The sequence below is a fragment of the Onychomys torridus genome, chromosome 11 (assembly GCF_903995425.1).
Source record: "Onychomys torridus chromosome 11, mOncTor1.1, whole genome shotgun sequence".
NCBI classification, from domain to species: Eukaryota; Metazoa; Chordata; class Mammalia; order Rodentia; family Cricetidae; genus Onychomys; species Onychomys torridus.
The window spans coordinates 7,892,369-7,916,471 of NC_050453.1; the positions used below are offsets into that span (position 1 = coordinate 7,892,369).

The 24,103-nt window shown below is 43.1% G+C and overlaps 1 protein-coding gene across 4 annotated transcripts in view; it reads right to left on the reverse strand.

The window, feature by feature from the left end:
- Nucleotides 1–24,103, reverse strand: part of Esrrg (estrogen related receptor gamma) — a 582,336-nt gene that overhangs the window by 510,178 nt on the left and 48,055 nt on the right. The gene's annotated exons all lie outside the window — the stretch shown is intronic.

Consider the following 24,103-nt stretch of genomic DNA (forward strand, 5'->3'; position numbering starts at 1 on the left):
TTAAAGTTTGATTTAAATTTGGAACCTGTAGAAGACTTTTGACATTTATTTCTGGGGGTGTTTTCTGAGGCTCGATGAAGTGGGTGTTGATTGACAGGCCGGTTGCCATGGCAATAGCTGTCACGGCAGAGACTAAAGCTTTATTTCATACTCTTCTTTTGTCAGGCAAAGGTTTGTGGGATATTTTAAAAATAGTATAAGTGCTTCAGAATTAATAGAAAACTGCTTGGCGACTCCTTCCTAACACACCTATCAGAACCTGCGATTCTCCTTCATTCTCCAGCGCAGTTCTGCATATATATTTGTAACTTTGGGCTTAAGACACGTGATTTCTGGTATTGTTTTCTCTCCTGGATTGTTCATTCTCTTCCCTCTCTGATACTGCCCCCCGAAAAATCATCTAGGGAAGGAAATGAAAGTAATGAAAAAGCATTGAGTTATCTTCCCAAGGAAATTCCCAGCTAGTGCAGCCATGGACTTGGTTACCTTCTGAGCTCCAGTCTGGAACGACATTTATTACTTCTTCATGTTACAGTTTTATTCTTTTTTTAAATTATACTTATTTATTGTGTATGTGTACATGTGTGCATGCATGTGTACGTGTGTGTGTGTGTGTGTGTGTGTGTGTGTGTGTGTGTGTGTACATGTGAAGGCCAGAGGACAGCTTTCAGGCATTAGTTCTCTCTGTCATGTGGGACTTACAGATTGAACTCAGGCTATCAGACTTGGTGACAAGTACTTTTACCTGAAGGGCTATTTCCATGGCCTCATGTTAGTGATTTAAAGAGATAGTTCAAAAGATGTGAACACACATATGTGATTTTAGAAAGAGTGGGTGAGTTACTTTAGACTAAAGTTGGATATATTTATTCTCACTTCTAACTACTTATCTCTTCTCTGCCATAACTGGAGTCTTGAAAAGTTGGATATACCATTAAATGAGATGCAGGATCTCCAACCCAAATTCTCATCAGGCTCAAATCTCTTATTTCTGAGGACTTGCGTTCCCCAGACATTCATTATAGCTCCCCAAAGCAATTGAATTCTGAATACTTTCCAAACATCCCTATAGAAAAAAAAGAAAGGCAGGACCCCCACCGAATTGTCTGCTCTGCAGATAATGAAGAGTGACCCTCTTCTAAACTCATCTTCCTATGAGCCTGAATCCAATCATCTATTTTCTTTTAAAAGCAAGTCCCTCTTTGTGCTCCCCCATGCCAGCAAAGTACAGGTCCCTGAAGAGTCTAGTTGGTAGCTGGATTTTCAAATAGAGTTCAGAGTCTGTGTGTTTGCATTACTTTGTATTTTTTTCTGGCTGCATTCAATTTCTACTATCTTTTTATTGGTATTGTTTAGCTCCCGCTTATATGAATGTCAAACTTTGCATTTGTTAAGGACCATCATCCAGACCCCTGCTGGGAAAGCAAATTTTTCCCCATGGGAATGCTTTGGGTTCTACCCAAACCCCCCCCCAAAAAATGAAATTCATATCTTGGAGGAAGTAACAAGAGATGGGAATTTGTTTTCATGCAACTTCCCTCAGACTCCTCTAGCCCCCTGGATCATTTCACTGAAGGAATTGGAGGAGGGTGTTTTTCCATTACCCAGTACTTTATGTGTTTATGGCACTATGTTGTGTGAAAATTCACTTAGTAGATTAAAAACATTTATCATATTTGTTTTACCTACTGGAAATATCTACCTAAGATCTATGAAATCAAAGAAGATCTTAATTGTGTGTGTGGCAAGGCACAATGTGACACTCCAGGGACCTTGGGTTCTAAGTTAGATTTACAATAAGAGTGAGACAAAATGAAATATACTACTGAGGAGTGGGCTTGGTTGATACCATACTCTCTTGCTTATGGCTCAAGTTGATATGATATAGGGGTCAGGTAAATGGGACAGATTTTCTAATTTGACTGCCAAAAGTCTAATTAAGTTCAGGTAGATACTATGGACTGAAATTCTTGGAGAAAAAAAAAAAAGATATAACTACCTCAGAAGGCTGATTCACTGATTAGGACTCTCTAACTGTGAGAGTTGGAAAGTTAAAAATTCCCCTTGGCTGTCTTTAGTCCCCTTAAAAGCAATTCCTTGCCCACCTCTATGTATGACCTAATGCCCTTGTGACTATCAGCTAAAATTCTTTTTAGGATGTCTTGACTTAGCAGGCCATTGTATACATCAATTCCAAAGCTGTGGACGTTATTAGGTAACACCTATAGCAGATATTTCTCAACTCTAGTACATACCTCCTCATGTTCTCATCAACATATTTGAAAAAAATACCCTAATTTATAGTGCCCTTTCATTCTGTAGCTATAAAAACTACATGGAGCCATTTCCATTTGGGATGAGTTATTTGGGGTAAAACTGAACCCATGTACCCAGGTAGGTCATGGTCACTCATTTTTGGTTCAAGAACCAACTTTGAGGTGTGAGTAGTGTTTTATTCTGACAGTACAAATCTTAGGTAAAGATTGTGGGAGAATGAAAGATGCTATTAAGGGAACAAGTGAAAATATTAGAATAAAACTTCGTTACGGAAAATGCTAAGGAATGCAGAAGTAAGAACTGTCATGACCGAGACTGAGATATTGCATAGAAATGACAAAATACAGTTGAGCCTAACATTATTTAAATCTACCCACAACAATTACATTGCCCTACAACTGGACAAAGCTATGTACTGTAAAATCGGCTTTCCAACAATGTACTGGACACTTCATGCAATTGAGTGGAAATAGCAGAATGTCTGAGAGCCTTTTCTACCATCCTAAAGTTTAAAAGCATTCTACATCAAATCATCTTAAGTAAAAATGCTGTCCACTTTGAGTGGGGCTTTCTTTGGCTTCTTGGGACATTCTGTTTGTGATTCTATAAAACTAGCAATTTAGTTGAGACTGTGTCTCCCCATCTCCAACTCCATGTCTACCTTATCACTTCTGATCCCACTTAGTAAAACACAGCTAAGTTTCAAACTGAATGTTGTCTTTGTTTTCATTCTCGTTCCCCTTCTCCAATTTCTACCCCAGTTATTATCACCATCACCACCACCTTCATAATCACTGTCATCACCACCATCATCACCACCACCATCATTACCACCATCACCACCATCACCACCACCATCATTACCACCATCACCACCATCATTACCATCACCACTACCACCACCACCACCACCACCACCATCATCATCATTTTTTGTCATCATGACAGAGGGAAATAATTAGCTTAAAGTCCTGTTTTCATACTTATCTCTCATAGTTGTATACTTACAAATGACTTGCCAAGAGATTCAGACAAAGAACCTTCCAAAGAGGTTCTCCCTATAGGCTCTCTTGGACCCTGCTAATTGTCTCCAAAACTATGTTCCATTTGTTATAAATGAATCTAATGTGAACATTATCATTACTAGATGATAAACCTGAGAAAGTTATCCATATTTATGTAATTCCCTTGAAAACTGTAAATCATACCAGGTGTATATATACAAGTGCATTCCATACAGTCCATATGTCCTCACAACACATAAAGAATAAAAAACTAAAAATTCAGTGAGTCCACTTTACTGGGGGACTATAACCAAAAAAGCTTATTGTCACTTTAACAGAGTACAAATCAATAAGTGATGTAGGCTTTTCGTTTTCTGTAACATTAGGATGTTGACTTCAGCAATAAGCATGCTGTAGATCAGAAGTCAGGACAAAATGTTCTACAGTGCACAGTTAAAAGGTTTCTCATTTTAGCCTCTTAAGAACCATGTTCATGAGTTATCCAAGAGCTAGCTCTCTCGTTTTCCTCTCTTATGAAGTGAAAGGGAATCTAGGTTGCACAACACCCATCTCTTCACTGTAGGTTCTACCCAAGGAGGAGGAACACCAATACATTATAACATAAATGGCATTGGTCAAATCAAAAGGCCTTACTCAACTAAAAACAACTCCTCTTGGTCTACACCCACTGAGAAGAAATGCTACCAGGCAAGATCACATCCAAGCCACATCAGATAGCACAGATTCTAACTCGGTTGCCTGTCTACAAGATCTCTGAAGAAAAAGAGTCTGCAGAAATCCAAGAGAGAGAAAGCACATTTCAGTTTTTGCAAGTTCGTTGTTGGGATCATTTGCCTATTTTCTTTAAAATTACAGAAACAGGTCAAATTGGGGTGGAACTTCATGCCACATCCCCGCCATGTTGGGATGAACACCATTTTAAATTGGTTGTTATAAGCAAGCCATCTCAACTGGGGAGTGGTGTTTGGGGGAATGTTTTGGGGGTACTTGGGGGTTGTCTGTGTGCTAGGTCAGGGATGTGAGCATGCATATGAAGACCAAACCAACCTCGAATGTTCTTCATCCATAATCAACTTGGGTTTTGAGACAATGCCTCTCATTAAGACCCAGAGTTCACCAAATTGACTGTGCTGGTTAGCTAGGTCCCGTGAATCCTCTCACCTCCCCAGGCTGGACCACCACATCTGGCTGTTTACATAAGTGTTGGTGCATAAACTCAGGTCCTCCTGCTACCGTGCAAAGTGATATCCTAACTTGAGCTCCTTCCCATGGCCCTATATGACTTTTTATGGCTCAATTTTCTTTCATGTATTTAGAATAGGGAAATAGTATCTGTGGCATTCAGTCTCTGAAAAGAAATGTCAACTGAGATTTTAAAAATTAAATATTCTGAAAACTGTGTTAGGCAATATCTAAATGTTAGCTGATAGTAATAGCTCCCACCAGCAGTAGTAAGTCACATCAGAAATAACAAAAGGCACACACTGAAGAGCATAACGGCATGTACCTGTAACTCCAGTAGCTCAGAAGATGAGGCAGGAGGTCACGAGTTTGAAGACAGCCTGGGGAACATAGAAATATCCTGTCATCAAAACAAAATACCATAAACTATGACTATCAAATAAAACCACACAGTGATACTTACATAACCCTTCAGTGGAGCCATAATCAACCCCACCAATGGGATAAACTGAGAAAAATAAACAATCTGAAGTCAGTTAAGGTCAAATTTTGTTGCCAAATAACATTTGTGGCTAAAATTATAAAATAAATTTAAAAAACAACAATATATATGTTTTTCATTTCAGAGCTATAGATAATAGATTTTTGCATTTGAGTTCTTCAGCTTCTTCCTATGAAACATCTGAACTGTTCTTCAACATGGAAATGATGGTGACTAAATTTTTCCTTCTCTCAGGTGGAGATGGGAACATGAGTGATTAGGTTGGAGGGGAGAACAGACAGGGAGAGTACTGGAAAAGACTACTGGAAAGGAGAGAAATTTGAGGGTCAGGCAAAAACCTGGCAAAAGGGAATCTTCCAGGAATCTATAAGGATGACCCCAGCTAAGACTCTTAACAATATCAGATAGTAGCCTGAAGTGGCCATCTCCTGTGGCCAGATTGGTGCCTAGACCAATTGTCATCAGAAGGTACCATCCAGCAGCTGATGGGAAACAGAGGCAGACCCATAGCCAATAGGGGAATCCTGCAGAACAGGGGAGAAAGGATTGTAGGAATCCATAAGAAAACTCACAGTTAACCCACCTGGGATCATAGGGGCTCATAGAGACTGAACCAACAACCAGGGAGCCTGATTGGGACTGACCGAGGCACTCTGCATACATGTTACAGTTGTGTAGCTTAGTCCTCTTGTGGGACTCCTAACAGTGGGAACAGGAGCTGTCCCTGACTCTTTCACTGGCTTTTGGGACCCTACTCCTCATACTAAGTCACCTTGCCCAGTCTTTTTTTTATTATTATTATTCATTTTACACACCAACCACACACACCCCTCTCATAGCTCCTCCCATTCCCCATCCCCCCAACCTTGCTTAGCACCCCCAACCACCTCCTCCAAAAGGGTAAGTTATCCCATGGGGGGACAGCAAAACCTGGTACACTCAGTTGAGGCAGGACCCAGCCACTCCCCCACCACCACCTCAAGGGTGAACAAGGTGTCCAACCATAGGTAATGGAATCCAGAAAGCCAGCTCATGCACCAGGGATAGATCCTGATCACATTGCCAGGAGCCCCTCAAACTGACCCAGCTACACAACTGTCTCCCATATGCAGAGGGTCTAGTCTGGTCCCATGCAGGTTCCACAGCTGTCAGTCTAAGCAAAGGATAATCAGACTACAACCCACAGCTCCAGAGAAGCTAGAAAACAAGGAGGACCCTAAGATGGACACACAGCTAACCTTGGGAAAAGGAAACAGAGGAGATCTCCATGAGTAAACTGGGGATGGGGAGCAATAGAGAGGAGGAGATGGGAAGTAAGAACATGAGGGAACAGGATGGTTGAGCTGGAGGAGGGACGGAGTAGGAGAGCATTGAAAGAAACATCTTGATAGAGGGAGACATAGTGGGGATAGAAAGAAAATGGGTGAATTCCCAGAAATCTACAAGGATGACCTCAAATTAGTCTTAGCAGTAAGGGTGCCTGTACTGGCCTACCCCTGTAATCAGATTGGTGAATATCCTAACTGCCATCATAGTGCCTTCATCCAGTAACTGATGGAAGCAGATGCAGAGATCCACAATCATGCACCAGGCTGGGCTCCAGGGAGTTCAGTTGAAGAGAGAGAAGAGAGATTATATGAGCAGGGGGGTGGGGTCAAGATCATGATGGGGAAATCTAGAGACAACTGAACCATGCCCAGTCTTAATACATGAGGGGGTGTTTAGTCTTACTGCAACTTGATGCGCCATGTTTTGGTGACACTCCCAGGATACCTGCCCTTTCCTAAGCAGAGACTGAGGGGGAGAGAATTGGAGGGTGGGAACAAAGCAGGGGGGTGGTAATAGGGGAGAATAGGGGAAGAGGAGAGAAGGGAAATTTCCGCTGGGATGTAAAATAAATTTTAAAAATTACTTTAAAAATTAACTTCAAAAATAAAAAAATTAATTTTTCCTCTCTTTCTGCAAGTTCTGAAATTATTCTTGTTACATTTCCTTCTTGACTGGATATTCTCACTCTTTTTCTCTTTATTTCTCTTCTGTTAACACTTTTCTCTTAGTTTTGTTTCCTATTGCTGTGATAAATACCCTGGCAAATTTCTACCATTTTACAAAAGGCACAAAGAGCCTTTGGCACTGCCCAGATTCCAGAGCATCGTAGAAGGGACCCAAGGCAGCAGACCCTGCAGCAGCTGGTCACATACATCCACGGTCACGAGCAGAGGGCTGAATGAACGCATGCTTGCTGGTAATCATCTTGTTCTCACCTTTTCATTTGATGTGGGCCATATCCAAGGCAGTTCTTCCCACCTCAACTAACCTGATTAGGAAATCCCCCACAGGCATGCCTGCAGGCCAACCTGATCTAGACATCCCTCATTGAGCATCCCTTCCCATGTGACTTGACTTGGTCAAGTTGACAGTCAAAAGGAACCATGGTAACTCCCAAGTGTCTCACATGTTTAGGTCAGACCTGACCACAATAGGAAGAAAATAATCCCAAAATAGGGTGTGAAATACAATTGTCCTCTGAAAGACTTCTAGCCTGGTTCCCTCCCCCCCCCATTACCACCCAATCCATCCTCCACCTATGAGTGAGTGATCTTCTTCAAATGAAATTTCAACATGACAGCTTCCTGCTAAAATCTTTCAGTGGTTTTCTCTAATTCCCTGCAAAGATTGTATTTTTAATACAGCGTGCAGAGCCTTGTGTGAGCTGATCCCATCCCTCTTCCCAGCGTCACCTCCCTGCTCAGCACTGGTTCCAGAACCACAGAGCCCACACTCCAGGCCAACCACAGGCCAGGCAGCTCGATGAACCTGTGACTTCCAGCACACCCTTCTGCTGGCTACACTGCTGTACTGTGCTTCCCCAAGCAGACCCGCCAGGTGATCATCACTCATCTTTCTTCAGCCTCCCAAACACTTCCTCTCTAGAGTCCACTGTGGTCCCTTCACCTTTCTTCTGAGCACCAACAGCCCCTTCAGCCTCCGCCATCAGACCCCAAATGTATCTCATTTCACACAGCTCACGTGCTCATGGTCACTCTTAGACCACATGCCCTGCTAAAACAGCGACTCTTGGAGAGTGTGTGCCAGCTTCCTGAGTCAAAGGGGCCTCCTACAATGTTTTGCCAAATCTACAAATGCGAAAGGAATATGAAAGGACACCACCTAGTGACTTGAAAGCTGGAGGAATCCGTTCAGATGTCTCTTATTTCTAAGAGAAATGGCGGGTTTGTTCTCTGTCATTCTTATAGAAGAAGGCTTAATGGTGTAGTACTCACATTAAACAGAATGCTCTGCTTTTCACCTCCTCTGTTAACCAAATCAAGGGCTCTAGCATGAGACTGTGATAGAATTGGGCCAATGGGGATTTACTTTTGGATTGGAAAACGTTTAGGCAGAGGAAAGGTTTTTGGTCCATTGGATTTTCTAAAAATACGGACCTTTCACACTGTTTCCAAATGCTCTTTTTACTGTTTTCCTTGGTGTTGCTGTTGCATTGTTTTATTTCCTTTTTTTTTTCCAAGACAGTGTCTCATGTTGCTAGAGCTAGCCTCTGCCTCACTATGTAGCTGAGGTTGGTTTTGAACTCCTGATCCTCCTGCATCTGTCTCTCACATGCTGGGATCACATCTGGCAAATGAGTGTTGAAAATAACTGCCCTATGTACTTATTACAGTTTGACCTTGAATGGCTTTTGAAGGTCATGTGTTGAAAACCTAGTGTCCAGACTGGCACTTTAGGAAGATAGTAGAACCTAACAAGCAGGGCTGAGTAGGAGGAAGTTAGGTCCCTTGAAACCTGTCCATCAAAGGACCCTGGACTCCTTCTCCCTCCCATTTGCTTCCCAGACACTTTTAGATGAGAGCTTTGTTCCAGCCGGCATGATGTTCGGCTGCCTGTCTACAAGCCCCCAAAACAATGAGGTCAATAGGCTCTGCATCAAAACCTCCTAAAAATGTTTTACTGACATCATTATCTACAAAACCAACATCTCATCTTTTTAAACTGGTATCTCAGGTGTCCTTCTATAGTGACAGAAGGCTGACTCGCACAGTGCTGAGCTTACCCCCATGTTCACGGAGCTCCAGGCAGAGAAATATTTGGATGTGTGAGGAGACACTGTAAGAACAGCCTGCTAGGACCAAAACATGCCCATACCTGCAGGCATTAAATGCTCTTCGGAGAAGCTATCAAGCCTATGTTACAGCTTAATTTGGGATGAAAAATTAAAGAAAACATGACACACACACACACACACACACACACACACACACACACACACACACATGTATATGGTCTATTTCATTAGAAGGAACACAGCGTGCTCTGAATTGTACCCATCCTCAGGGCCCAGTACAACAGCTACCCCAGAGAAAGCTTTAAAAGTTTTAAAGTTTTGCTTATCTAATAAGACTAGAAAGTTTCACTTAGAATTAAAAAAATATATTTTACTTTTCAAATTTTTGAATTTATTTGTATTTCTGTGCATGCCTGCTTATCTGGATATGCACCATGTGAATGCAGATGGTCCTGGAGCCCAGAAGTAGTCAGACTCCTGGAACTTGAGTTGTAGATGGTTGTGAGCCCTCAGATGTAGGCATTGGAAACTGAACCTGGGTCCTCTTTAAGGGCAACAAGCACTCCTAACTACCCAGTCATCTCTCCAGTCCCAGAAAAACAAACATTTTAAAAATCTCTTTTGACATCTAGTACATCTATTTGTTTGTAGTTCAATATGGTGGAGAGAAATGAAATTATTTAGGCTGCTGCTTGTGTTAAGAATATTTTGTTGCTGCCTCTGGATTGTGGGTTTGATTTGCCAATGAGTAGTGGGGTATAATAGCTAATAGGCCTATTTCTAATCTAATTCATATTAAAAGAGGATCAGAGCTAAATATTGTGACTATTGGGTCTGAAAAAAAATGGTGAAGTAAATGATAGGTAAGACTGGGGATTAATTAGTATAGGAAGGATTTAAAATAACATTTTTGTGTTATGGGTCCAATAGCTAAGTTAGCTGACCTTACTATAGGGTAGGATAAAGTATACAGGTAATATGAAGATATTTGAATTCTTAGGTATGGGTTCCATTCCTATTGTGCAGGGAAATAAGATTGTTTAAACCTCTATAATTTATTTTATCAAAGTAACTCTTTTATCTTATCAGACATATTTTTATAAGTATGGTAGAATACCTGCTATGAAAATTGGAATTGAGATGTGTCATCTTACTTACAAAATATTCATAATTTGCAGACTTTGATGGACTGAGCCTTTTATTTTGTTATCATTTTACTCCATTTATTCATGGTCAGTGGCCCAAATAAAATGACCCGAGCTGTGATGTCCTTCCTAGGTAAATGGTTCAAAGCCACAGGCAGACAGCATGTCCTCTCACCTTTTCCCCTAAGTCCCAGTGGTCCTGGGATGCCTCCCTCACACTGTCCAGCTCAAAACAGCAGAGACGCATGGGGAACGCTTTGGGAAATGTGTCACTTAAGTGCCTCACGAATTCAAGGGACACGTACACTTCTTCATTTCTTTAGGACCAGACACCAACCATTAAGTACCTTTGATATCACAGCTTCATACATTTTAAAAAATACAATAAAACTCCTAGAAAAATATAACAAATCAGCAAACTTCCCGGGTGAGTTAATACTTTGCTTGTCTATCAGACATAGAGGTGGTCTTCCAGGATGCCTGCAGAGTTGCATTAAATCACAGAGACTGCTGTTGGATGACAAGGAAACTGAGCCCTTCACGGTAACTCTCACCAGCACTAACCTACCCAGGGGAACACAGCCTTCCTCCTCATCTTATCAGAACCTCACTGGCAACAGCAGTCCATGTGCAAGCAGAGCTGTGACCACTCTCCTATCTCCCACAGAGAATCTCTCAACAATGCAAGCAGCACTGTCGACCCCAGTGGGCCCCAGAACACGTGTTTGGAGAGGAAAAGGAAAATCACAAGATGTGAAATGAGACAGTCTTATAAGGTAGTGTTGAAAAATCTACAGATCAGATAAACAGCCTAAATCAGAGTAAATTACACACTGCAGGCTGGTGACTGGGTCATGGGAAATTATGAAGCTACGTGAGGCCTCATTTGTTGTGCTGAAAACAAATGTAAATAAATTACTGGGCGAATCTCATTTGCATGGAGAAATTCATCCCACTGCATGACATGACTACCGATTTCTTAAAGACACTTTGAGAAGAAATGCCACTCATTAAACTTCAATCATGAGGATTGAGAGATGAGATTGGGGGCTGGGGCGCTGGCTTCACAGATTAAAGCACTTCCTGCAAAAAACGTGAGCGCTAAACATCATACCCTGAGCACCCACACAAAGCCAAACTGGAATAGCAACCCACCTATAATCCCAGGCAACTGTGAGGAATCCCCAGGCAAATCTAGACCAGCTGAAATGATAAAATCTCCAGCTTCTATGAGAGATTCTGCTTCAGTAAATAAAGTAGAGGGTGACTGATAAAAGACACCTATGGCAACCTCTCATCCCTAGACATATGTGCACATGTACCTGCATGGATACATGTATTCACATACATATAAACACACATACATACACATGCATGCACACAGTATACACACATGCATGTGAAATAAAGAAAGAGAAAGAAAATACAGATAAGCTTGATTTGGTGTGGGCTTTTCAAAGAAAGAAAATTCTATTCTTTCCCAGTGGGAGAAATGCACATTTCCCCCACCCCAACACTCTCACTTGCACAGGGCAAGAGCAACATCCTCACACTCACTCACAGTTCTTTCCTGTTTCTAATGACCCATCTGCTGTCCCCCTGCTCAGAATAAGCACTCCAAAGCCACTGCCCAGGAGGGGGTGTCTGTAGTGAGTCATTCCTCCTCTCTCACCCGATTTCGCTCACAACGTACAGCAGCTGGCTGGGGTTAATGGGACAGAATGGAGTTAACTGGCTCCTGCAGGGATCAAACCCATGACCAACGTCATTACCAATCCACTTTGACCAAGTGAGCTGCAAATCCAGGGACTCTCATTGAATAGGAATTGGCCATCAAGTGGCACCAATGCCCTGTGCTAAGAGGCTGCTGACCTGAAAAGGCAGATAGAAAATACCTGCGATTGATGGGATTTGAGCAGCAACCTTCAAGGGCTTCAGGTCTGGTGTCAGGTTTCTCACCATCCTTAATTTATCTCCTGACTCCATTCAAATCATCCAGGCAAAAGCAAGGACTTAGGAATCAGGAACAAACAGAGTTAAAGCCTACAGAATATAAGGACAGCAAAGTGGACCAGCACCTACCAAAAAGTGTTGAGACGTGGGACTGAAGAAACTGCTTACTCAGGAAAGTGCATGCCACAAAAACAAGAGGACCAGATCTCAATCTGAACACCCATGTAAAAAAGCCAGGGCTGATGCCATGAGCTTATCATCCTAGCTCTGGGGCAGTAGATAGAACATCAAGTTCCAGACAAATGAGGAACTTGTCCCAAAAAAGCAAGGTAAGCAGCCTTCTAAGGAACGATATCTGAGGTTGACTCTGGCCTTCTCACACAAAGGCACTCCAAAGAAGTTGTGAGGCCTATTCCATACAATCAAGATAGCTAGAGCTGCAGGGGAGTAGACATTGGTCCTATAATTATTCCATAATTAACACACTGTGCAACACTACTTCCCCATCAAATAAGCTAGCTACCCGAGTCCCAGCCTCTGAAGTGAGAGTCTGGGACTCAACTCTTCTTTTCCTTCCCAGCTGTGACTGTGAGCTCTCTTTCTAGCCCTTACATTTCTTCCCCTCCATCTCTCCTTCCCACTCTAAATCCATACCACTTAAGCAAGTAGTCATGCTTTGTGTTCCACCCTACACGGGTGAAATACAACCGTTTCCTACATATGGATATGATAGTGTGCTCAACCTCATTGACAGCAGACTATTTACATAAGCCTGAAGAGCTCTGAGAGTTTATTGGTTAAGGGAAAAATAAGCAGGCCATGAAATAATTATTTTTCATTGTGCCCTGCCAAAGCCATTCAGCCAAAGGCTAAATTGAACTGCTATTGTGATTATTTGAACTGTGGAGCCAAAAGTCCTTGCTGTACAGCCTCCCAGCTGTCCTAAATTTCATTCTGATGGCTAGTTTTCATTGTGGCTCAGATTCTGCCAGGAAAAAAAAATGGTCCCCAAAATAGGAGGGTGGAAGGGTTATTTATCCAGACCCACATCAATGAACAGCCAGTTTAGGGCCATTCTGAGAACTTGATCATTAACAAATCGCTTCCGGAAACTGTTATGACAGGATTCCCATATGCAAATTGCAGGCCACTCATATGCACACAGTGAGGCAAGGAAATTAAAGCTGGGGCTTCATATTGTATGATCTGGCAAATGAGCACTCCTCAATGGTCCTCATTGCCAGGAGGCTGTGGCAACAGCATTCCTTGGGCCCACTCAATGGAGGTAGGGATTGTGGTTGCCAGGCACTGACAGGTATGTGCAGTAATTAGAAGATTTCAAGACTGAGTAAAATGGCATTTTTGGAGCTTAAGAAAGCATTGTAGACTCTTTGTTGAATACAACATCCCCAGGATCCAAAGAAATATCTTCCCATGATAGGCACTCAACTATATGTGAAGGAAAGAAGGAAGAAGGCAGGTGGGTTACTAGTCCAGATAGCAAGGTTCCCACAATTTACTTTTCAGTGAATAAATTGAATAAGCAGGATCTGTACCGTACCACATAGACCAATGAGATGCATCTGGATGTCACAGGAAGAAAAGCAGAAGTCTCAGAACCAGAAGGAAAGCTCTTTAAATGCTCTGGGAAACCAACATTTTTGGCTGCAACCATTTTCCTGGAGCCTCAGCTGACTCCTGCTTTTGGTAAGAAGTGTTTAATGTGCCCTGAAGCTAGGTCCTCACTGCAGGGACAGAGTCAATCAACAAGGATCACAGGAGCGAAGGTAGATTTTCACAGTTGCTGGAAGGACTTGAAGGAGGGTAGGTGAGAGCTACTTAAGAGTTTGGTTTACGGAACAATAATTACTAATCTAGGACAGTGTCCACTCAAGTTCAAACTACCTTGGAAATCCCCTTCTGTAAGAGGCACACCTGGAACAAGGCCAGGAGTGTGGGTGTCCTTGTGTGAAATGCAAACCCTCCTCCTCACCCTCAACCCCCAAGCTAAAGACTGGAAACAAGGAAGGAAGATGGCCTCTGAGCAAGGCAGAACCTGAAGAGCCTGGAGCAGGTGATCACATGGCAACCACAGTCAGGAAACAGAAAGCTGTGGATGTTGCTCCTCAACTCCATCTATCCTGTTTTACTTTTATTCATTCTGGGTCCTCAGTCCATGGAGTTGTGCTGCACACGTTCAGGATGGGCCTTCCCTCTTCTCTTACACCTCTCTACAAACACCTGGACAGACACGCCCAGCAGTGTGTCTCCTGGGTGATGCTAAACCTTATCACATTGACCATCAAGATGAACACTCCCAAATATGTGACCAAGACAACCCGACATTTCAAACTATATAATAAATCTAAGAGTGGCATTTGGAAAGTGAAATGGTTTCCTAGCTGATGGTGAGATCATTTGGCTTTTAATTCAGAGGCATTTTAGAGCTATGCATGCTTCAGTCTGGGAAAGGTAGCAGTAGTAGTTCCCACAGCTCCTACAGTTGATGTTGATACCACCAGAGGTCAGAGCCAACAGGAACCTTCCAATGTTCCACCCATCCTGGCTTAATCCCACGTAAAAGAGCACACTGTGGTGGTCCAGAGACTGAGTGTGACTGTTTCCTTGATCCTGCCACCTCCCCTGAGTCACATTAATCCTGCCATCTTCTGCATCTCCCTCACTAAACCTTGGACCTTCCCTCCTAGGAATGGAGGATGATAGCATTAATAGCAAACATTTACAGAGTGCCCATGATCTGGAGAACTATTCTTGGAGTCCACTTCTTGCTTGTCTCATCTTCTCGAGCCCTGTGATGCAGGTACTGTAATCACCCCAGTTTTGTTGCTATTGAGCAAAGTGAGAGCCTAGACTGTATTTGAGGTTACCCAGGCAAACAGCAATGGAGCCAGATTTTAGAGCCTTCTCTCCCACTTACTGTCCGAGGAAACTGAGGCCTGTAGACTTTTAGTAACATGCCCTCGTCCACTCAGCTAGTAAGAATGGACACCCACATTGAAGCACGGCTGTTATACCCTGTATCTGTGTTTAAAAACTCTCCTTGCTTTCCTAATTCTGTTGTCTGAGACCTCCAAAGCCAGAAGGCTTCATGGTCTAAGGGGGAACAGTACTGAAGGCAAAGGGGGTGGTTGATAGGCTCTGGAGCCTGCAGTGTCATCATCAGGTTTAAAAACATATTACAAACTCCAGGGAACTGAAAGCAGGTGTCCCCAGGATGCTTTTGTTTTGTGAAAACAAGGCCTGGCTTACTTAGCATATGTTCCCAGAGAATGAGTTTTGCCAGTTTTCAGTCATTAAAAAATAAAAGCTCAGTAGGGTGACATCTATTTCAAATAACTGCAGCCAAGAATAGAGGTTTTTTTTTTTCTCTCTTTAGAACCCTGAATAAAATCAGTTCAGTACAGAAAAAAATATGTACACAAGAAAATGAAATAGGTTTGGTCAAGGACAGTGGGAAGAGCAAGGATGTCTAGAGATAAGTGCAACTCTATGTCAGGGATTTTCAAATGTTAATATTCTTTATTGGGTGACAGCTCAGTAATAGAACATTTGCCTCACATTTATAAAGCCTTGCCTTGGGTTCCGTGCCCAATGCCACAAAACATCACCCCCACAAAAAAAAAAAAAAAAAAAAAAAAAAAAATCCAAAAGCAATCAAAGTTGAGTGTCCTGAAAATACTTATGAATGTTTGTTACACAAACACCTTATTTAAAGAGTGAGCCAAAGAAGTATCTGGAAAATACTTAATGTATGGATAAACAGTAATAGTCCTCTCATCTTTAATACCCAGCCATGAAAGGCAGTTTTCATCATGTCTGCTGTTCTTCTGCATAATGTTCCCACCCAGAATAATACATGGTGGAAGAAGAGCTGGCTGAAATGGAAAATTCTAGTAAAATATGAAAAGCTCAGGCCATAACCCTGCACAGCAAACAACCTCTGCCCCCACTCTTCCTCAGTGAGCTTGGCTGTTTCTGGGGATTTCACACATTGTCTTTAGTTCCTCTGACCTCTTATCTTGTCTGCCACCGAGCCCCAGAGAAGTTTCTGCAACTCGTGACTTAATTCCAATCTGAGCTGGGAGCATGAAAAGAACCTGACAGCTGCCTTCCTCTCTGCTCTAGCCCATTGGCCAAGTGGGACGGCAGAAACATCTTTCCCTTTAAGGCACAGAAAGACATGCCAAGAAAGGCTTCATTTCCATTCAACTCAGTGGAGCCTAAGAACCACACCAGACACACAGACGGAGAAACTTGCACATGGCCACAGTTTTAAAGACCCCAGTTGTTGTTAATTAATGATCCCAAAAAATGTGCAGGCACCTGGGATAAGTCACTTCTTTGCAAAGAATTGTGGGTTCAGGGGAGGCTAGTAGCTGGAATGATGGGATGTTTTATAGTTCATCATATATGTGGCTTATCTCTAACATGAGAAATATTTATGGGTAACCTTTGGGGGCAAAGCCACCTAAGGGATCAGTAAACCCCCAAAAGTCATGTTAACCATTAACAACATTAACTTTGTAGCCTGCAATATAGAGTTGCACTCGAATAGCTTACAATACCTTAAGGATGGCTTAAGAAAAAGCATTCCCTGGAGGACTCTGCAGCCAGAGAAATTGCCCTTCTGGATGGAATTCCTCTCCATGTTCATTGTAACCACTGCCCCATACCCAGAGTCCCATGGCTTTAGCCAATGGCTGATTTTCTCCAATGGTGGAATGCCCTTTTACTTCCTAGGTTTTACTATAGGCTGAATCTGCTAAGAACAGTTGAAAAAAATAGACCTATAAAGATAATCTCATATTATAAGTAATTAAAAATATTTGACCACAAAGTTTTCATGTTTATCCTGACCTACTAATATGCTACCTCCTAAAACAACTTACTAATAACCATAGTTATCCTTGGAAAATCACAGAGAACAATTTTGTTATGGTCCCCCAATACCCCAAAAGAAAGGAAGATGGCAGATACACATTTCAAACAGAAAACAAGACACAGATCTTTTGCCTGGTAATAACGGCCCCATGAGAGAAGAGCACCTTACCCAAAGCCCACTGAACTGCCCTTCTCTCCTGACACACCCCTCTGTCTCAAGCATTCTTCAGTTCTTACCACTCTTACAAAGGGGACTCGGTATAATTAGAAATCCTGTCAAATTAGGGGTTGGAACCTTTCTCCCACCATGTTGTTGTGCACTTAATTGCTCAGGCCAGTTAGCAATCCAATTATGTTGTCTAGAAGTGGAGACCAACAATAGATTTTAGTATTTAGACAGGAACTCAAACTGCAAGGAGAGAGCCACAAACCACACCATTGAACTGGAGTTAAAACTAAACATGAGGCAGAGAATGGTCTAGTCCCTTCATCAGCCTGCTGTGGGGGAAGGAGAGGTCCAGGGAGCAGAAGAGAGGGGAGACCCTGTGACCCTGTGAAGTGGCATGTAGCTTTCTAGTTTAGGCTGGAATTCAACAAAAATCGTGGGCTAAAAGCACAACAAATCGAGGAGAAGAGAATGTAGGGTGGCTTCTGAGTTTCCCCAGCTGAGTGGACAGAAGCCTTTTCTCCCAACAGGGTCATTTGCATGTGGCCTCTAAATTGTCATGGCGTCCAGGTTCTTCTAAACCAAGTCTTGCCCTGAGTATGAGGTATGAGAGCAAGCAACCATCAGCAGATGTGTCTCCCTTTCTTCTAGAAACTGAAACAAGAACTGCAGAAGTCCGGTGGTGAGCCCTTGTTTCTGGGTCGCACTGCTAGAATTTCTACCCACCTGCTACCATCTTCACCACTGAACAAACCTCCTGTCAATTGAATCCATGGAGAGAGATGGACCTTGTTCTGCAGCATCTTAGTTTGGCTCCATGGAAAGAATCGATTTTGCCTCTGTTATCTTTAGCTCTCCACACACAGACCAGGAAGAGCTTAAAGACCCACATAGGAAATGCTGAGGCGGGATATGGCCAGGGGTCTCTTCCACTGAGAAGGCTCCACAGAAAATAAAAAGGCTGAGTGGACCCACACAGGAAGCAGAGGCTTCACTCATACCTGTGGACAAGGGTAGCAGATGAAATCAAAGCCTGAGACTCCTGTGGAGGCCAGACTCACGGAGGTACCTAACATGAACTTCAGAGGGAGAGACTGGCTTGTGAGCTGGCTTGCAACACTACAGTCCTCAGGGAAATAACCTCTCCTAAGAAAAGAGCAAGAGAAACCTTTGGGTTGGGTTTTATGTCCTCAGGGATAACAACTTCCAGTACTCTCATCACGAAGTGTATAGGTAGCTTTCCTGGCAAAATCAAATTGGCAAAGAGTATTTTTCAATTCCTGGACAATATACCCAGTGACAAGTCAACCAACAACAAAAGCAACTGTAGCTGATGGGTTCATGTATGTGCCACATCGTGGTCCTGACCCCTGAGAAGAATCTGCTGGTGACTCGCAAGTGTCTATCCCAGTGATTCCCAACCTGTGGGTCATGACTCCTTTTGGGGGGGAGGGGGTGCCAAACAACCCTTTCACAGGGGTCCTATATCAGATATCCTACATATCAGATATATACATAATGATTCACAATAGTAGAAAATTACAGTTATGAAGTAAGGAACAAAAATAATTTTATGGGTGGGGTCACCACAACATGAGGAACTGTATTAAAGGCTCAAAGCTTTAGAAAGGTTGAGAACCACTGCTCTATCCTGTCTTGTGTTCTGAATAAGCCTCATCAAAATTGACCATGCCCTGCCTTGGAAAAACACTAAATATTACACCATTTACCCTGCTTCCAAAAGCAAGGCCGGGGCCCAAAGCTACATCTGTCAGGCTATAGCCATTCCAAAGAATCTATTGATTTCTTCTTAAATTCAGAAGTAATTGTGTACCATCACAACTCAGAATTTAAAGGGAGTTCTCTAAGAAACAGAGATGAGGAGGTGAGTCTTAACCTATACCTTTAGTATCATCTAAGACTTTTGGCTACAGTCTACCTGTATGAATAAAAAGAGCCTATTTACTACAAAAATGCCCACGGGCAAACATGCACCAACTAAGGAAGTGTTTGGCTTTTGCATGATTAACTGGCTGGTGTGGGGAGTGTGAAGAGCAGGGGACATAAAGTAATGAGAAGCATTGGTTAGCAGCCATTTTTGAAAGGAGTCCATGAAAAATGCCTTTCTTAGCTGCACTAGCTCTGAGGCTGCACGGGAAGGTAAACTTGAATGGCTAACCAGGAACCCCAGCAGGCCCCAGAGCAGCAGTTCAGTCTTCAAAAGTCACCAGCAAGGGAGGCACAGGAGGAAGAAAAGACACCAGGCTGCTTCCAAACTGCCCAAGTGACACAACAAGTCCCTGCAGCTGTCACAAAGCTAATTTCCTAATACACTGCAAAGCGTGTTGTATAAAGTGGAAAAATATGACTGGGCTTTGTGTCCGTTCAGTTTTCTCTCTGGAGCACTCAGCTAGACCACACTTGGCTTTAACTACCGCTAGACCAATTCATTAAGAAAAAAGGGTATATAGTCTTGAGCCAGAATATTTATACACTCGACTCAGAAACAATCTATTCTAGGGGACATTTTCCCAAGCTAAATGCACTACGGGGCTTTCCTATTCAAACAGTCCCTGAGCTGGTCTGCAAGGCCCTTAAGTGAAAAGAAAAGGAACTGGGTCCAAAAAGGGAAAAGGCGCATTGACCAACAAAGAAGGCTGTCTCAAGAGGAATGCGCTCTTGAGCATCCACTCCTAAAGCTGTCCAGTTTCTCTGCCCCCACTAACTTCTAAGACTTCTAATATTTATACAGCTTTCACCTCCCATCAGGCAAGCATTCCCTTCTGTGTACCACACGCCAGCTCTGAGCCACCCTGCGTCTAGGATGCTCCTGAGGTCAGAGGAGAGTAAGGGGAAACCAAATGTGGTGAGACACACTGGCAGGGCGAGTCCTTAGAAGGCAAAGGATACATGACTATGGGTTCAAGAACATAGTGGCCTACATATGAGTTCAAAACCACCCTTATCTACATGGTGAGACTCTGTCTCCAAAGCATGAGGGTTGGGGATGTCATTCAGTGGCAGAGCCTTTGCCTAGCATGCACAAAAATATCTATGTTATTTCTACAGCACAGGAAAACCAAGGTGCAAAGGCAGAGGGACCCAGAGGCCACCCCCTCATAGGCACACTCTAATTACCAGCTCCCAAAATCAGAATGGGCAGAGCATGGCTCCGATGCTTCTCTCAGTGGGCAGAGAACACCTCTTTACTCACCCCAATTGCTTCCCACAGATCACATGACTCTGAGGTGCACAGAGATAAACACATTAACAAAAAAACCAATCATTTTCTGACAACCCCCAGATCTAAGGAAGCTATGGCACTCAGCATTTGTAAATTAGACCCGATGAAGCTGCTCTTAAACTCTGCTGCCCAACAGGAGGCTGAGCAGCCACCTATGTAGCCATTGAGCTCTTAAAATATTATTGCTTGGGTTTCAAAAACAGTACCCCAAACATAAGCTCTCTCATTAGTAATTGGTTACACACTGAAATGGTAATGTTTACAGTAAATAAGGTGTGTGGGGGAGGTGAAGGGGGATGTGGTGTATGTGCGCATTTAAGGCAACCTCACTGTATGCCTGAGTCAGACTCTAATTCATGATCCACCTCTCTCACACTTTTGAGTTCTGGGATTACAGGCATGTCCATCATTCCTGGCTTCAGATTACAAGATTAAAATGCAAATTCCTTACTTGTATTTATTTGTTGTTTGTTTATTTGTTTATTTATTAGTGTGGCTACTAGAAAATTTTAGATCAACACACATGGCTCATGGTGTATTTCTGAGGCAAAGCTCCTTGATGTAGCAGAGCTTGGCAAACTATGGCCTGTAGGTCAAAGCTAGTGCCCAGGCTGTTTGTATATTCACTGAATTATGATCTGGATGTGAAATGCCCCCCACAGCCTCATGTGCTTGGTCACTTCTTCTCCAGCTAGTGCTGTTTCCAGAGGCTGTGAGGCCTTCAGGGGATGGACTCTAATTGGAAGAAGTATGTTGCTGGAGTATGGCTCCCAGCCAGTTTCCTGCCTGACCACCTCAACTCCTCCTCTGCCTCGGCCCAGTGTCCTCCCCCTCTATTCCTTTTCTCCCCTTCTCTCCACCTGCCACTCTGAGACACACATCGGACCAAGAGCTTAGACATGCTAGAAAAACAACAACTGAGCTTCAATCCCACCCCAAGATGGAGTGGTTTTTTGTTTTTGTTTTTGTTTTTGTTTTTGTTTTTGTTTAAGACAAGGTTTCTCTGTGTAGCTTTGCGCTTTTCCTGGATCTCACTCTGTAGCCCAGGCTGGCCTCGAACTCATAGAGATCCACCTGGCTCTGCCTCCCGAGTGCTGGGATTAAAGGCGTGCACCACCACTGCCCAGCAAGATGGAGTTTTGGTAAGTATTTTAAACTACTCAACATTGTAGTTGTTTGAATCACAGCTAAAGACAAACAAAAGCTTCTAAGGAAATGCGAGTGAATTTCCAAATCCTGAGAAGTCTCCCCGTGCCACACGAGAGATGCTGTGAAGATGTCTTGCTTTTCGTCTTCCTGATGCTTTGGAGATCTAGATGCTAGGACTCTGTACTGCATGTTCAAACACAAGTGAAGTTTCAGGAATTTTCCTGCTCCAAGATAGCGTGGAATAGAAGTGTTCTCCTTGTTTAGGAGTGGATAGTGTGTCCACTGCACATTAAACACATGCTTTCTGTGTTTCGTTGGGGATGTTCTAGTATGCAATAATTGGTCCCCACAGTTATATGCACAATTTGGCTGCTCAGATGTAAAAGCAAAACCTTTTCAATGGCTATCTTCACTGATAGCCTTAAGCATGGATGGCCCCTTATGGCCACAATCTTGCAGCAATCCATGGCTAAGGCTACTGCATGACAGAGATATTAAAAGAGTACCCCAATCCTTTATTGATATTGGGCAAGCACCCCTGCAAACTTATTAGCAATGGCTGAGTGCTGGAGGAGAAATGGCCCATGACTCAGACAGGAGAGAGGACAATGAATGTCATAGCCTGATCCTTCTCCCCACAGAATCTCCTTACCTTTTCCCTGCCCAGCTTCTTGGCTGCCTTGATTGTACATAATTCATTCTATACTATAAAGGGGCCCTTTCTTTTGTGTATGTATGAATGCATGCTCATATGCATGCAGGGGCACATGCATGTATCGCTGTGTGTGTGCACATGTGTATGTATGTATGTGTATGTGTGTGTGTGTGCGTGTGTGTGTGTGTGTGTGTACACATCTAGGAGCTAGGGGACAGCTTTGGCTGTTATTTCTTAGGCAGCATCCACTTTGGTTTGGTTTGGTTTTTGAGACAGGTCTTTCACTGATCTAGAACACACTAAGTAGGCTAGGCTAGCTGGCCAGCAAGCTGAGAGAATCCACCTCTCTCTCAGCTCCCCCAGTACTAGGCTTACACATAAGCACCATGCATTACCACATTTTTTTTAATGTGGGTTCTGGGGGATTGAACACAAGTTCTCAAGATTGCAAGGGAGTGCTTTACACTGAACCATTTCTTGTAGCCACTTAACCCTTGGAGCTTAGCCAGGTTAGAGTAGAGACCCTTTCTGGATACTGTGCTAAGTCTCTTCCACCTTACCAGAATGGCCTCTCAACTTTCTGAACTACATTTACATTAGAGTCATACCTTGGAGTTGTTTCCTACCTGATCAACTATCTAATGCATATCTTTTTGAAAATTCCCTTTGTCTCCTTTGGTCAAAGTTTTAGTCACATTCAAATAGAGCCAAGGGAACTTTAGTCTCTAATTCAGCTCAGTCCTATGAACCAGTGGGGGACTTGACACTCCAAAGGCACCCACATGCTGGGTACAGAACAATTGAACACATTGTTTTGTGGCATAGGAATCTGACATCTGCCTCTCCTGAGCTGAAAGCCAACTTTCTTCTACAAATCCTTTTCAATTCAGACAAACAATGACGGGAGCCAGCAGAAGGCACAGGAGCCAGCCATGTCACCTGGGTCCCACTCCCTGGCTCCTTTTTTCATGATTAGAGACCCCATGAGGACAACGTGGGAACAAGCTCCTCTTCACCAAAGTGTAACACCAGTGGTCCTTCTAATGACACATAGACTGAGAACAAGCCATCCGTGATGGAACATCACAACTTCGGGGTCAGAAAGTAAGATTTCCTGTGTGGTGGCGGAGCAGATGGAGAGCCACACCTTCGGTTTATCCGATGATTATTTTCAACATGTCCAGAGCATTTTAAAAGGTCACCTAATGAAATGCCAACTCTCCCTTGTTGATGAAACAGACTAGCCTTGAGCTCAAATCCTGGGGGATTAATGGCATGACCGTGGCCAGCTTTCTTTGTGAGACTTAGCCTCGGTTTCATCATTATTGAAAGGGGATTCAAGATGGCTACTTTATTAGGATTGTTGTTGGAATCAAACAGATCATGTAAGAAAAGTGCTTAACGAAGTGTTGAGCCTTGGGCCAAACCAGATAGCTTAGTGGGGAAGAGTACTGGCTACTGAGCCTGATGACCAAAATTCATGCCCAGGCCCCAGAGGGTGGAGGGGGAACTGACTTCCTGCAACTTGTCCCCTGATTCTCGCTGCCTTCTTTTTTCTCCCTCAGTAAGTCTCCAAAAAACCAGCCCCTTCCAAAGAACACTGGCTACAAAAGATAAACATAGAAGATGATTTTTTAATATGGCCCTTAATAATTACAGAATGTTTTGGTTATTCCAAAAGACAAAAGCTTAAAAAATAAAACTAAAAAACGCTAGGTATTATGTAGGGTATGGTCAGGAATGGACACAGAGCTATTTCAAAGGCAGTCTAAGTGGTACACCAGAGTCTTAAGGAGACCTAGGATTCCCTTATTAGTCT